We start from the raw sequence: 16,995 nt of genomic DNA on the forward strand, positions 1-16,995 counted from the left end.
TTGCCTATTTCTCTACTCCCTCCGATTTTCCTTTTTAGCAGAGATGTGTTCAGGTCATCTTACCATCTACTTAACCAAGGGAATGCATAGTTCATAGAATGATAAACACTAGCAAACTTAAATTTATTTTTGAAAGATTATACCAAACAAATATAAGTTTCTCTAATAAAATAAATGCCCTTCAATGATAAAAGGAATAGAGATGTCCTCAATACCAGTTAGGAGGCTTTGAGCTGCAAATAACAACAAAAAAAAAGGAAAGATTCACAGTAGGAATGTATTTATTTCATACATTATAACTCTGTTGACTTTCAAGATTGAAAATTTAGTAGGACATCAAGGACCCAATATTTTCCCATCTTTCTACCCAGCTCTTCTCAGAATAGCTCACTTATGGTTGCAAAGAGGCTGCAACTATTCCAGTAATCACATCCAGACACAAGAGTATCCAGTGAACGAAAAGCATCTCTTCTTATGTGTCTCTCTTTTAACAGCAAAGAAAACATCCCCAGAAGCCTCCAACTACTTCCCTCTGCATCTCAGTGATCAAAATTGGGTCATAAAACATGTTCTAAATTAAACTCTGATGAGGAAACTAAGATGATGCTAGGGAAGGGATGGACACCTGAAGATAACTGGGATTTCAATCAGCAATCAAAAGGGAGGTGTCTGTTTATTCCCACAGGAGATGACACAAAGTAATGTATAATTTGTCACAAAAATGTGCTCATATGAATTCAGCAAAAGAAACAACTATTATTACCTTGAGTGGTTTGGTATTATGATAAAAGACTTACAAATTAGGATTAAAGTCATTACCCATCCATAAAAGTTGTCTACCTTTTAATAACTGTATTAAACTTTGCGACTGCAGTAATGGTACCATCAGTTGTCTTTTTAGTCATTTAGTTCTTATTTATGAACAATATTATGGTCTTAATTTTTTTTCCAATCACTATACTAATGGATTTATAAAAATTCATAAGGCTGTAATCAATTTTGAAACTTTTCTTTTCCTAGTAACCCTGGGTGACAGATAAATTACTTTCCCATTGATTTCATATGCTCTTAATTACCTAGGTTTATACCTGGTTCAAACAAAAGAACAGAGGGGCTTCCAGAAACCAATGGTGCAGCTAAAAGACTTCTGGAAGAGGAAATACACTCTGGAATCAGATAAGTAGTCAAGTTCATTGACTTGTCTAGTTGCTACTTGGGAGACAGTAGGTCATTGTTGTTAAGAACGCAGAATTTGGAATCAGATCTAGATTTAAATCTCTACCCCATATTGTATTAAAGATACATGGTTCTAACCTCTGTAAGCCCAAATTTCTCCATCTTAAAAAGGATCATCAAACCAACCTCATAGGGTTGCTATGAAAGTTAAATTAAATGATATCTGTAAAACACTTAACAGTAAACAGTAAATGTTAGCTATCATTATTACTTAAGCTGTTTTAATAAATATTTCCCAACCACAGCCCATAAACTAGTCTCCTCCCACTATCTTCCACAACTGGGCTGTAGGAGAAGATTGGGAGCTAAACTCCCTAGGCATGGGAAGGATGCAGAGGCGCTTTTCATACTGGGTTCCAACAGGTCACATCTCTCTCCTGCTGGCTGAGAACAGAGGCAGAAAGAAACATGGAAAAAAAAAAAGTGAAAGTGTTATTCACTCAGTTGTGTCAGACTCTTTGCAACCCCATGGACTATAGCCGGCCAGGCTCCTCTGCCCATGGGATTCTCCAGGCAAGAATATCAGAGTGGGTAGCCATGCCCTCCTCCAGGGATCTTCTCAGTCCCAGGGATGGAACCTGCACTGCAAGCAGATTCTTTACCATCTTAGCCATCAGGGAAGCAACCTAGATGGCCTCAAACACTTGTCGTCATGAGACATTGCTCATGTATTTGCTTCTTCGCCCCTCGCCAAAAGGCTCAGACCTCCTCTTGGACTTCCCTGACTGACCTTCTGAATGTTGGGGTTTGCTCTTCCAACCTAGGTTCCTTATCTTCTCAAGTGGTTCACTGGCCTTGGACATGAGAAATGTAATGTGCATATGCCCTCTCCTACCTTCTGGAGCGGGCAAATCTAAAAGCATCTTTAAACCTCCGCAGGTATTTAATTCTATGATGTCTTAACCAGAGTCACTAACACCCTCAGGGAACACTGAATAGGGCCAAGAGACAAAGGATTTGAAAAGACGCATCTTTCTTTAGTTTTTATTCGGATTGACAATTGAGTTTTTGTAAGTGAATCACGTTTACTCCACTTTAAAGGAATCTGAATCCATTCGAGGTCACTTAATTTCAAATTCAAGCAGTTAAATTGATTTTACCCACCACAATCATGGGGTTCTGCTCTTAGATCTTATTTCATAGGCTGTAAAGAGCACTCAATTCTGCTCTGGTTATTTGTGTTATTTATAGCCCCCAGACTGGTTGTACAAGGTGACAACATTCCCTGATATGCTCTTGCTATTTATGTTCTAGTCTATTTTTTTTTCGCTCCAACAGCTTTTTCCCAAATATCTTATATTAAAACAACATTAGCATATTTGGGTATGAAAGAATCATCACTACCCATTTTCTAAATTATAAGAAATTTCAACTGTCAATACAAAAGTTGAAGTCAGCATCTTGGGATGCTATTACTTCAATAATTATCTTCTTTGCCCTGTCATATCAGATCAAAAGACAATCTTTTTTAGGCATCACCCCCTGAATTAGAAGAGTATCCCATTTTTAAAGAATCAGAAACATTAACATACAAAAGTTCTTTAAGAACTTTTTGATAAAGAGCATAATAAAAAATTGAAAGTGTTACATTAACTCAGTAAAATATACAAACATATGCTGATATTTCAGTCTTAACTAGATGGATGAGTTTTACACCAAGAATTTTTTTGGAAAACTTGGTGACTAAATTACAACTTGGATAATGTAGATGGATAATGTTATCCCACACATGGTATCATTCCAATATGAATGAAACATATTTTGTAAAAATGTGTTGATGTAGACTTTGAAAAATTATGTTGCTGGAAGACAAATCAACTTTTTAAGGGTGAAAACAGGATCTTCTCTAGGGAAAAGAAGCCTACTGCCAATCTTCCTGGGAAGAGGTCTATCTGGACAGAATGAAAAGTCAGTGGAATGTGATTAGATTAATGGAATTCCATGCCCCTTTATCTGGATGTGGAAGTCAGTAAGGCTGGAATTCCAAGTTATGAAGACACCTGGCATACTTCTGGTAGAACGAAAGGTCACAGAAATGGAGTGCTGGCCTCTACTACATAGATCCAGGCAGGCAGCAGCCAGATGGTGTCTAAAGCTGTGTAATTGTGATAAGTTATTCTCTGTCTAGATTTTCTCTTTCCAGGTCCCTGCAACTTTGGGGGTTGGGTAAAGTTACAGCCTGACCTCTACTGCCCACTAGAGGATAAAGAAGAGCTCAACTGATGCCAAGAACTGACTCGATGGAAAAGACCCTGATGCTAGCAAAGATGGAAGGCAGGAGGAGAAGGGGACGACAGAGGATAAAATAGTTGGATGGCATCCCCAACTCAATGGACATGAGTCTGAGCAAGCTCCAGGATTTGGTGATGACAGGAAGCCTGGTGTGCTGCAGTCCATGAGGTCACAAAGAGTTGGACACCACAAAGCAACTGAACTGACTGACCCACTGAACTGACTGACCTTACACTTTGGGCGCAGCTTTCTTACAGAAGGGCAAGCACACGCGCGCGCGTGCACACACGCACACAGAGCCAGAGTGATCGCAGCCACACTGGTCCTCCTCAGAGGAGAAGCAGCTGCAGTAAGCAAGCAAGCTATGTGGGTTGAAGTCAAGGAACCCCAGGTATCCACTGGTGAACTCGTAAGAAATTAAACAACTTAACTGCTGTTTTAACCAATTTTTCCAGATGACTCAATTTAGTCAAGCTACAATTTAGTCTTTCTTTTTCTATTGAGCTGGCCTGTTGTTTGTTTAAACTTTTTGTATTAACTGGTTCTCTTACAGTTTGCAGATTTAGCCTATCAGAATGAAGAAGTGTAAGGGGAGAAACCTTTTAGGCTTCTTAATGTTCCTCAGACTTTTTCAAGTTCCTCACACTCCAGGGCAAGATATTTTTCCCCTGAGCTCTTAAGTCTTTCTGCTGCCACACTTCTTCCTGTATTACTTAAGATAAATTTAAAGAAAATTGTTGAAATGGTTATCCTTGAGTTCCCAACAAGTCAGTGACAAAGAGAGAGGTCTGAACTTGTTCTAAGGAAACTGTTCTAGTTAAGGTCAAGTGAAACGTTAGTATTTCACTCAGTGTTTTCACCTTTATTACTCCACTGGGCTTCCCTGGAGGCTCAGATGGTAAAGAATCTGCCTGCAGTATGGGAGACCGGGTTCGATCCCTGGGTTGGGAAGATTCCCTGGAGAATGGCAGGGCTACCAACTCCAGTATTCTGTCCCGGAGAATTCCACGGACTGTATAGTCCATGAGGTCACAAAGAGTCAGCCACGACTGAGCCACTAACGCTTTACTTCTCAACATAAAATGCATTAAAGACAACAAAATAAATATATTCAACTTATGTCCTTATTTTATCACCTCAAGAAACCTATTTTGGGCACACAAGTGCTTCCTTAAGCATAGTTTATTTTCATAAAATAAGACATGTATTTCAGCTTGCTTGTGAACCTAATTTGGATTAGTAAAAGCTTATAACCAACACAAGAGTGATAGAAGTTGAGTTAAATATCTCACCTGGAGTGTTTCCACATACTGGTTCAATATATTGCATGTATATTTTATTCTATTTTTTAACCTCTTTGCTGAAAAAAAGCTTTAAAATGCATAGGCAAAACTGCATATAATGTAAACCAAAGATTTTGATGACACACCTTATTAATTCTATGTATATATATATAGCTTAGTCTTCAAAACATAATTCTTTTTAATATATATAACAAAATAAAACAAGTGCACCACAGAAATCTTGATGAGATTAGAAGAAGGGACAAGCTGATTCTGTACATCAACAACTAAATAGGGTCAACTGTTTACCTGTTTGGGACGAATAGGAGAAATGCCAACGAACAAGTTGTGCACCTTTAAATTGTTTTCTTCCTTTAGGTGCTGTATGTTTCCACCTTAATTGTTTTGTATTTTCTGTCTAGAAGGAACAGCCATCAAACAGAGACAAGCCTCTGTTAATGTTTTCAATAGGATCAACTGCATTCCCTGCATTCAAGAAAAAAATAAAATAAAAGGAATAATTGGCCAGGGAATGGCACCTGTGGGCTAGAACTCTTCCTTGTATAGTATAAAGCTTGCTGCAGAATTTAAATCATCTTAAATCTTAGTGTGGCAGTATCTCTGATCTTAAGAAAAGTTTCACTTTCTTAAATCTTAACTTTAGAAATTAATTCCTTCTTGTTGTCCCAGATAACAGCCAAAGCAGGAGAAATTGTGTAGCACACAAATTGAGCATAATGCTTGACGTTTCAGAAAATGCAGAATCCCTAAGGGGTAACTCAAGTCTTCACTGCTTGCATGTTGTATGTCAGTAACCAGGTTAAATCTCAAACAGGAACCTTGTTTTGGTGTAAATGATCGCCTCGGTATCTGTTACATTTGTGGCAAAGCTACTTTTCATTTTGTTTTTGAGACAATCTGAAATTTCTGTATTGGCTTCCATCATTGAACAAATAATTTAGAGAGCCTAGAATGTGACAAGCAATATTGTAGGAGCAGAAGAAACACGCCAGAGAAGGCCCTTGTTCTTACACGGATCATATCCTACCGAGAGGAAGACAGACAGTAAACAAGCAAATAAATTAGGAAGCCAATTTCCGGAGACGGTAAAAGTGCCATGCAGAGAACAAAACAGCACAGTGACAGAAGGGAGCTTTTGGTTGGGCTGCAGATTTAAGACTTTGATGATAAAGGAGCTGGCCCCTCAAAGAACAAGAGGAGGAGTGTCTCATGGAATTGGGAGGGCCCAAGGTAGGAATGGGGTGTCTGCTGGAGGAAAGATGGAAGAAAGCCAGTGTGCCTAAAGCATGGTGTGAAAGCTAGGGAAAGAGATGGGAAAGGTCCTCAAGTTTCATTATCTTCAATCCCCAGCTCCACTGAAATCAGAGTTCCAACAGCATTTTTTTGTACTGCTGTGGTAGCACTCACTGAATGCAGTTGGTGACTACTATAGATTGAGTTGTGCCCCTGCAAAATTCACATATTGAAGTCCTAATCCCCAGAATGAGTATTTGGGAGATAGGGCCTCTAAAGTTAAATGAGGTCCTAATTCAACAGGACTGGTATCCTTTTAAAAAGAGGAAGAGGGACTTCCCTGGTGGTCCAGGGGTTAAGAATCCGCTTTGCAATGCAGATGAGGTGGGCTCAATCCCTGGTCCAGAACTGAGATCCCACATGCCGAGGAGCAACTAAGCCCATGCGCTACAACTACTGAAGCCCTAAGCACTCTGGAGCTTCTGCACGGCAACTAAAGAGTCCGTGTGCGGAGCCAAAGATCCAGCGTAGTGCAACAAAGCTCCTGTGTGCCGCTACTAAGACTCGACGCAGCCAAATAAATGAATAAATTTTTTTTAAATAAATAAAAACAAAAAGAGGGGGAGACAACAAAGAGCTCTCTCACTCACTCTTGCTGTCTGCAAGCATATAGAGAAAAGACCATGTGAGGAGATAGAAAAGAAGCACCTGTCTGCAAGCCAGAAGGATACACCTCATCAAAACCTACCCTGCTGGCACCTTGGTCTTGAACATCCAGCCTCCGAACTGTGAAAATATAAATTTGTGTTGTATAAGCCATACAGTCTGTGGTATTTTGTTGTGGCAGCTCAAGAAGACTAACACAGTTACCCTACTTGAAACACATTTTACAAAAGGGAAAAGAAAGTGTTGGTCGCTCAGTCATGCCCGACTTTTTGCGACCCCATGGACTGCAGCATGCCAGGCTTCCCTGTCCCTCACTATCTCCCGGAGCTTGCTCAAACTCATGCCCACTAAATCTTTCTTCAACGTACAGAAAATATAAATGTATAGAAAGTAGAAAAATTTCAAACATTATAGGAGGGAAAAATATTACAGATATTCAAATACAAAAAGAAAAAACATACATATGACAAGATATTTCTCCAAAATGAAGAAATTAAAATTAAAACAAATTCAAGAAATTACTTATGCTGATAACAATAGTAACAATTTTAGAACATGCTGATGTGATTTTGGTTAATTGATACAATGAATCAATGCTGGTGAAATGAATCAAAACAGTCCCTTTGTGGAAAACAAAATTACAACATGTAGCAGGAGCCCTAATGATGTTTAATCACCTGAGTTAGATTATTATTCCTTAGAATTTCAATAGAAGCAAAATGATAAAAGCATACAACTCATCACATAACTATCTGTTTAATTAAACAGAAACTTACCTACATCCTTAATATTATAGAAATAGTTTAAGGAAATTATATATCAGGATGATAAAATATTATATGTTGTTCATGCTCAGACACTTCCAACTCTTTTTAATCCATGGATTGTAGCCCACCAGGCTCCTCAGTCCATGAGATTCTACAGGCAAGATTCCAGGCAAGAATACTGGAGTGAGTTGCCCTTTCCTCCTCCAGGGGATCTTCCTGTCCCATGGATCAAACATTTGTCTCTTGCATTTCTATCACCACTTGGGAAGCCATTATATGGTCACAAAAGGTTATAACTTTAAAGATTATTGAGAGACTTGGAAACAGTATAGCACAATGGTTGAAAACACAAGTGTTGAAATTAGATGAACTCCAGCAAGAATTGAATACTATCTTTGAGACACACAAATATGTGAACTAAATTTACTCAACTGTAAAATGGAAAAAAGAGGGGCACAGTGCACAGTATTGAACACATGGTGTGCCAAGTAATGTTCTAAATGGATCATAGTAGACCTTCATTATGCATGAGATTTTATATTTATAATCTTCCTGCTCCACAACATTCGTGACCCCCCAAATTAATATTCCTGGTGCTTTCAAGATTATTGGCAGACATGGGCAGAGCAAAGCAAATGTCCCTGAAAATTGCTGCTTAGCCTTCCTGTTCGGCTCTAATAGGAGGCAAGCAGAGGGTAGAGATAGTAAGGGGGCAGTGCAGGCTGGGCAAGGAGCTTGAGATCTGAGGCCAGTGGGAGGGGATTTGAGTCTCACTTGTAGCAGCTGTTAATGGGGTGGCCTGGGGTAAGTCCAGGCAAGTCATATGAATCTGTAATATTTTCTCTCTCGAAAACTTAAAAAAATTGCATCTTCCATGATGAGCTGTTTTTAGGATTTAAGATTACAATCTTTGTGAGAGAAGTGTGGCATATGTGTGGGTGTGTATGTGTTTCCCCCAGGGATGATGGTTCAGTATTCATCCACGTAGTGTTCCAGGAACTTTACAGGATCTAATTACCACAAATGACAGGAGTCGGATGTTTGTGTATTGACTCTTGTAATCCTCAAACAAATCCTCTGAAACAATACAGAGATAAAAACTGGGGGAAACAGCTACCTCCCCCAAGGCTGTGGGAAGGGAAAGGAAGGGATGCGTGACTGCAGGGGCCACCTAGGAGCTGGAGGAGAGCTCCTAGTGGCAGAAGGAGCTGTCACCCAGGCATACTGCCTCTCCTCACCTAAGGCAGGTATGAGGTGAAAGAAATGTTCGTTGGTCGGTCATGGCCGATTCCTTGTGACCCCATGGATTGTAGTCTGCCAGGCTCCTCTGTCCATGCAATTCTCCAGACAAGAATACTGGAGTAGGTAGCCATTCCCTTCTTGAGGAAATCTTCCCGATTCAGGGATCAAACCCAGGTCTCCAGCATTGCAGGCAGATTCTTCACCATCTGAGCCATCAGGGAAGCCCAGGTAGGTATAGGAGATGGCAATAGGTGGAGGCTGGGGTCTTTAACCACTGCTGGAATTAACTGTCCCTGCTGTGGCTATACTGTCAACCATAACAACAAAAATAAGAAGAAAGCCCTTCTTTCTGCTTCTTCTTTTTCAATTGCAACTGCCCTCCTGTTTTCCTATGGGCAGAACCTATAAACAAACTGGCAAAGGAATCTGGGAAATGCAACCTGCAGAGTCCCTGCTCCAGGATCTCAGAGGAGAGTAAAAAGGTAGATGTGGAGCTGAAAGATCTGTGAGAACATTTATTAGCACTGGTTCCTAAGAAACCACAGCCTAAAGCAAAATCTTATGTGCTGCTATGTTCTTACAACATTCAATCCTAGGAAAACACGAGGGATAAAGCAGGACAGGATAAGGCAGGACAAAAGAGAGAGGAAACAGCAGCATGTCTGCAGGTTGCCCACCACTTGGGATCACATCCAACAGGTCACTTCATCTCCTGGAACTATCTTCCAAGAAGCCTATGAGCTGTTGTGTCTCAGAAGGAGAAAAGGAGTAAAGTTTATCTGCTTTCTCCTCTCTTGCATTGGTCAAGTCTTGGCCACATGAGCATAAACTCCCCACATGATGCCACATTACCCAAGCACAGGGGCAGAGTGGGTTTTGCAGAATCTCTTGCCTCAAGGGTGCTAAAAAGTTAATAAACAGAAATTGAAATTAAACAGAATTGGGGGACTTCCCTGGTGGTCCAGTGGAAAAGACTACATGTTCCCAAGGCAGGGGGGCCTAGGTTCAATCCCTGATCTGGAACTAGATCCCACATGCTAGTGTGGAAGACCCAGAGCAGCCAGAAATAAAGAAAAAGATTTGGGAGGCCAGAAGGGGGCGCTCTCGTGCCCTGTGAATGTAGCCCAGCAAAGGAAGAAAAGAGATTCCTCTTACCTCCTGGCAACAATGCAGCCAATGGAAAGCCATGGACTCTTTGTTGACTAGAGCCCTCCCAACTTTCTTCCCCTTGTTATAAAAGGATGTTTCTTCCCTTGCCATGAGGGATTTGTACATTGCTCACTATGGCTGCAAACCCTAAATGGCAATTCTCTACTGATCCCAAATAAACCCATTTTTTTGCTGGATAAACAACCTGCAATTTATTTGTTTTCAATCAACAAGGGCAACAGAGGAAAACAAGGCTGGAGGGGACATGTTGAAAAGGCAGGCAAGAGACAGGCACCACTGGGTTGTACTCAAGCAAAATCTTCTGCTTCAGATGTGGTTATGAAGAGATACACACTTGGCCTTAACTGTAGCTGCTGTAAACCAAGCGGCCCGAGGCTCCAAGACAGCTGGAGAACCAAGGTGGTGCAGAAGCATCTAATGTAGTCAGTGGTGAGCAGAGGCATTCACCTAGGTGTATGTGCTTCAGTATTTGGGTATATCCAACATCAGGCAGGGGTAGAGGAACACATACAATTCACAGGCCAAACCAGACATTGAGCTAAGCTGGCCAGGGCTCTGGGATAAATGCTATAATCCGTGGCTGCTCCAGACACACTGGACAGTCTGATTTCTTTAGGTATAGCTAGCATGACTGAGCGACTTCACTTTCACTTTTCACTTTCCTGCATTGGAGAAGGAAATGACAACCCACTCCAGTATTCTTGCCTAGAGAATCCCAGGGATGGGGGAGCCTGGTGGGCTGCCATCTATGGGGTCACACAGAGTCAGACACGACTGAAGTGACTTAGCAGCAGCAGCAGAATGTAAAAACTGAATTTTTGTTTAGATGAGGTAGAGCAAAGGTTTTTAAATAGGTTTTATATATATATATATTTTTTTTACTTTAACATTAATTTTGTAAAATTGTCATTATGCAGATAAAATTATGGAGATGATAGGACATATTTATACTATTCTGTATTTATTGACATCCTTGGCCCTTATATTAGGAACAATACAGATGTTTTCTGACTATGAATATAATTCACCTCTCACCTTCTCATGATCCTGCCTCCTAATTCTTAGGGCTTCCCTGGTAGCTCAGCTGGTAAAGAATCCACATACAATGCAGGAGACCCCGCTTTGATCCCTGGGTCGGGAAGATCCCTTGGAGAAGGGAACAACTACCCACTCCAGTATTCTGGCCTGGAGAATCCCATGGACAGAGGAACCTGGCGGGCTACAGTCCACAGGGGTCAAAGAGAGCTGGACACGACTCAGGAACTTTCGCTAAAGACTAGCTGTTTCTGAATCATCCAAAGAGAAGACTAGCACCTCTGTGGTTACCTTCTAAAAACATTCTTTTTTTTTTTTTTTTTTTTTTTAACTTTTGCTAATTACCACCCTGGTGGCTCAGTTGTAAAGAATCCGCTCCCAAGGCAGGAGGTTCAGGTTCAATCCCTGGATCAGGAAGATTCCCCTGGAGAAGGAAATGGAAACCCACTTCAGTATTCTTGCCTTGGAAATCCACGGACAGAGGAGCCTGGTGGGGCTCCAGTCCATGAGGTCACAAAAGAATCGGACACAACTTAGTAACTAAGCAGCAACTAAGCACAAATGATCCCAAGCAGAGAGCCCACAGTAGAAAAGGCATGTTTAATGTTAAAGGACAAAAAGCATTCTGACACCTGTTAAGATGGTCAGGAAGCCTTTCTCTGGACTACTGCAATGGGGTTACCGCCACGGAAGAGACAGATGGGGCTCAACACCAACTACGACAAGGACAAGTGGAGATTCATAGCCAAGGAGCAGAGTGAAGGGGTCGGTGGATGGAAAATTACAAAGAAAAGACATCAAAAGTAGGGAGAGTTTTGCTAAATCTACTTAACAGGGTCCTTGCTGAGAGCAGACCAGCGTGACCAGATATCAAAGGTGATCAGAAAGCAAGAGTAGGGATATTTTCTCCAAACTGACTCGGCAGGGTTCCTGCTAAGACTGGTCTTGGAAAGGACAAGATGTAGAAACCTGAGATGAAGATCCAGTCAAGAACACTTGCATGCATGTGTGTGTGCTAAGTCACTTCAGTCGTGTCTGACTCTTTGCCACCCTATAGACCATAGCCCCGGAGAAGGCAATGGCAACCCACTCCAGTACTCTTGCCTGGAAAATCCCAGGGACGGCAGAGCCTGGTGGGCCGCCGTCTATGGGGTCTCACAGGGTCGGATACGACTAAAACAACTTAGCAGCAGCAGCAGCAGACCATAGCCCACCAGGCTTCTGTCTGTGGAATTCTCCAGGCAAGAATACTAGAATGGGTTGTCATGCCCTCTTCCAGGGGATCTTTCTGCCCCAGAGATCAAAGGCATGTCCCTTACAACTCCTGCATTGGCAAGTGGGTTCTCTACCACTAGCACCACCTGGGAAGCCCTGAAGAAAGCTTAAAGGAGCCTAACTAAAGTTTTGGAGAAGTCAATGGCACCCCACTCCAGTACTCTTGCCTGGAAAATCCCATGGATGGAGGAGCTTGGTAGGCTGCAGTCCATGGGGTCGCTAAGAGTCGGACACGACTGAGCGACTTCACTTTCACTTTTCACTTTCCTGCATTGGAGAAGGAAATGGCAACCCACTCCAGTGTTCTTGCCTGGAGAATCCCAGGGAGAGAGGAGCCTAGTGGGCTGCCATCTATGGGGTCACACAGAGTCGGACACGACTGAAGCGACTTAGCAGCAGCAGCAGCAACTAAAGTTTCATCAAGGAGAGATATGTTTTGGTCAGAAGGTAATTAATGGAGAGAAACAACATGGAAAACCCCCCTTTCCGAATACTACATACTAATATACTGATACTGGCTCCTACTACCAGCTTTCATTACATAGGTGACCCCATCTTTATCGACAGTATTCCATCCTTATATTAGTCATTTTAAAGGCTACAATTTGCCTTGCACATATTCATGGTCAGGTATTTCTGATATGATTTCAAGGAGAACAAGTCCCTTTTTAAGGAAAGAAGAATAGGCTGTGCTGGGGCACTAATGGATTGCAGTGGGAAGCCCACTGCTGGGCATTCTGTCTGCAGGGTGCTCAGCTGGGCAGTGCTCAGGAGCCCAGATGCAAGCTTCAGACAGTCGTCTCCAGGCAGCACCATCTGCTTCTGTGGGAATCTCCCCAGGCACTGGGTTGGCAGCTTCAGGGTGGTGGTGAGATTGGCCCTGTGGGGAGCATGTTGCTGGGAGGCTGTCAAAACTTTTCTCAACACTTGAGAGCTCATTTCCTATCATCTACCAGAGTCAGCATTTGACTAGACTTCTTTCAGGACAATAGCAGACTGTTGAGTTCTCCTTAGCAGGAACTTAGCAGAAAGTAAAACTGAGCTCAGTTATCTCTCCTTACTATTGGGAGAATCATGCTTCTCCCTTTGGGGCTTCCCTAGTGGCTCAGGCAGTAAAGAATCTGTCTGCAGTGTGGGACACCAGGGTTTGATGCCTGGGTCAGGAAGATACCCTGGAGAAGGGAATGGCAACCCACTCCAGTATTCTTGCCTGGGAAATCCCATGGACAGAGGTGCCTGGTGGGCTACAGTCCATGAGGTCACAAAGAGTCAGACATGACTGAGCAACTACTTAGACTTCAATTTGACTCCTGGAAGATTCATATTTCTTCCTTAGGAAAGTCAAATGCAATGTGCCTCTAAGGATGTTCCACAGACCTCAAGTTTTTGCAAAATGCTCCAAGAAAAAAAAGGGTCCAAAAGCCTAATAAGCTTGAAAATGCTGCCTATCACATCTCCTTCTTAGAGATTCACCATGCATGTTCAGTAGTAATGCCCCTACAGTTAAAAACAATCCCTTTAGGGACTTCGGTGTCCCAGTGGTTAGGAATCTGCCTCCCAATGCAGGGGACAGGAGTTCGATCCCCGGTTCAGGAGGATCCCACATGCTGTGAGGCAACTAGACCCACATTCCTCAACTAAAGAAAAACCTGCATGCCATATTGAAGAGCCTGTGCTCCACTCAGAAGTATCCCGTGAGCTGCAACTTAGACTCAACACAGCCAAAAAATCAAACAAATACATATTTTTAAAATGTCTTTAACGTGGTTTAATCCAATTTTCCCCAAATTTAGAAGGACACAGAATTTCAACTTAATTAAGCTACATGGCAACATGTAAAGAGTGTAGCTTGCTCCCAGAAAAACGATCATCAGAATACAGCCAGGCACAATCAATCATCAAAAGGCCTTGGTAGCCTTGGGGCAGCCAGTGAGAGTCGCACAGAAAAGGACAAATGTCTTCCGTTTCTTTTATTTTTTGTGGTTGTCAGAATATGGTGTGTATTTTATGAGATGGGGAGAATTCATTTACTCTTCGTTTCTTCATTTCAAGAAATACTCACCATGGCCCTGCTGACCCCACCACGGGGCCAGGTACAAGCCATCCAAGTCACATGGCCATAGATTTTACTCAAACCAGAAAGACACACATGAAAGAGGTATTTATAATGAAATGCAATGAGGGTTACCCTGGAGTCAGCATTTGCCTGTGGGTGTTGTCTTTAGAAGTCTTCCTGATTAGTGAGAGCTCGCCTCGTCTGGAGACCAAGTAAGGCCTCTCACCAGGAAGACTTCTTCCAGCCCAATGAGGCAGCGACAGCAAATACATCCATTGGATGTTGGCTCAGAACAAGGCGAAAGGCACTGCAAGCAAAGATAAAAAATGAAGAACCGATCGTGAGTGCTTCTGTGGACTCGAAACACAAAAGGCATGACAGCCCACCACTGCGTTTAGCAACTCAACAAAACTCTGCAAAAGGAGCGTAGACAATCTTAAAGACAGAGACCATTTCAAGTAATTTGGTATTCTCTTCATCACTTAACTATGCCAGGCATATCATAGACACATTATGAATTTTAAACAAAACATAAAACTGTATTTCACAGAGGTACTAGTAATAAAGCTATCACACAATAGGCATTCAATAACTATTTTTAGGAATGCACAAAACTCCATTTGTTTAATTTTACAGATTATTACCAAGCCAGATAGCTATAGGAGCAATGGCTCTGCTATATCCAAGACACTCCCCAGCACCCAGCTACAGTAAAATCCTTGATATATAAAATTCAAAGTCATTTCCTGTGTCATTTAGAATCTTTCACTTCATAAAAGAAACATTTCATTTCCATACACCAGGATCATTTGCAGCTTTACAATTTTAAAAAGTTATTTTTAAAAGATCAGATCAGATCAGTCGCTCAGTCGTATCCGACTCTTTGCGACCCCATGAATCGCAGCACGCCAGGCCTCCCTGTCCATCACCAACTCCCAGAGTTCACTCAAACTCACATCCATCGAGTCGGTGATGCCATCCAGCCATCTCATCCTCTGTCATCTCCTTCTCCTCCTGCCCCTAATCCCTCCCAGCATCAGAGTCTTTTCCAATGAGTCAACTCTTCACATGAGGTGGCCAAAGTACTGGAGTTTCAGCTTTAGCATCATTCCTTCCAAAGAAATCCCAAGGCTGATCTCCTTCAGAATGGGCTGGTTGGATCTCCTTGCAGTCCAAGGGACTCTCAAGAGTCTTCTCCAACACCGCAGTTCAAAAGCATCAATTCTTCGGCGCTCAGCTTTCTTCACAGTCCAACTCTCACATCCATACATGACCACTGGAAAAATCATAGCCTTGACTAGACGGACCTTTGTTGGCAAAGTAATGTCTCTGCTTTTGAATATGCTATCTAGGTTGGTCATAACTTTCCTTCCAAGGAGTAAGCATCTTTTAATTTCATAGCTGCAGTCACAATCTGTAGTGATTTTGGAGCCCAGAAAAATAAAGTCTGACACTGTTTCCCCATCTATTTCCCATGAAGTGGTGGGACCGGATGCCATGATCTTCGTTTTCTGAATGTTGAGCTTCAAGCCAACTTTTTCACTCTCCACTTTCACTTTCATCAAGAGGCTTTTGAGTTCCTCTTCACTTTCTGCCATAAGGGTGGTGTCATCTGCTTATCTGAGGTTTTTGATATTTCTCCCGGCAATCTTGATTCCAGCTTGTGTTTCTTCCAGTCCAGCGTTTCTCATGATGTACTCTGCATATAAGTTAAATAAACAGGGGGACAATATACAGCCTTGACGAACTCCTTTTCCTATTTGGAACCAGTCTGTTGTTCCATGGCCAGTTCTAACTGTTGCTTCCTGACCTGCATACAAATTTCTCAAGAGGCAGATCAGGTGGTCTGGTATTCCCATCTCTTTCAGAATTTTCCACAGTTTATTGTGATCCACACAGTCAAAGGCTTTGGCATAGTCAATAAAGCAGAAATAGATGTTTTTCTGGAGCTCTCTTGCTTTTTCTATGATCCAGCGGATGTTGGCAATTTGATCTCTGGTTCCTCTGCCTTTTCTAAACCAGCTTGAACATCAGGAAGTTCACGATTCACATATAGCTGAAGCCTGGCTTGGAGAATTTTGAGCATTACTTTACTAGCGTGTGAGATGAGTGCAATTGTGCGGTAATTTGAGCATTCTTTGGCATTGCCCTTCTTTGGGACTGGAATGAAAACTGACCTTTTCCTGTCCTGTGGCCACTGCTGAGATAGCTCAGATTATAAAAATTGAGAATGTAACAGAAAATCGTATTTGTTGAGCCTCTTACATGCCAAGCAATTTGCTCAGATCTATACGTTTAATCTGTGCATCCCTTGAGGGTGATGGTAAAGTTTACTCAAATTGCTTCCTGTAACCCTAGTACCTGGTGCTATGCTGGTCCTAGTAGGGGCAGGGTAAAAATTTGTAGAATGGAGGAAAAGGAGAATAAATGAATTTTTCCCATTTCACAACACAATGCTCAAGATAAACCTGTGAATGAGATACCACACTCTCAGACACTTTCAGGAAGATATTGTCTTGAATCCGTCTCAAGATTGCCCAGTGTTGGAGCTAGAGGTGCTCCGTGAAACTTCTTAATTGCCTCCTGGGTAATGGTTTACTTCATACTGCTATTCTACATGAAAGAAGCATTAATAAGCATATCTACTTCACCTTGTCAATTGTAGTTTCAAATTTCTAGGTAACTATGTATTTAAGCTCTTGGTAAAGATTTGTAGCAGTCATGGTTCAATACATGCAGGATATTATCCTCCATAACCATAAAAATGTATCTCCTCCTA

At 41.9% G+C, this 16,995-nt stretch overlaps 1 long non-coding RNA gene across 3 annotated transcripts in view; it reads right to left on the minus strand.

Annotated features, from left to right (window-relative positions):
- Window positions 1-286: 286 nt before the first annotated feature.
- Window positions 287-16,995, minus strand: part of LOC139186142 (uncharacterized) — a 78,655-nt gene continuing 61,946 nt past the window's right edge. For 2 of the 3 annotated variants that reach the window (XR_011569646.1, XR_011569645.1), the window contains exons 4-7: window positions 14,349-14,523; window positions 6,754-6,791; window positions 5,061-5,237; window positions 287-1,620 (exon numbers count right to left, since the gene is read on the minus strand). This is a non-coding gene — a long non-coding RNA (uncharacterized lncRNA). Of the gene's footprint in view, window positions 1,621-5,060; window positions 5,238-6,753; window positions 6,792-10,916; window positions 11,310-14,348; window positions 14,524-16,995 lie in introns of those variants that run through there. The other variant, XR_011569647.1, reaches the window with a different exon arrangement.

The sequence above is a fragment of the Bos indicus genome, chromosome 12, assembly GCF_029378745.1.
Source record: "Bos indicus isolate NIAB-ARS_2022 breed Sahiwal x Tharparkar chromosome 12, NIAB-ARS_B.indTharparkar_mat_pri_1.0, whole genome shotgun sequence".
NCBI lineage: Eukaryota > Metazoa > Chordata > Mammalia > Artiodactyla > Bovidae > Bos > Bos indicus.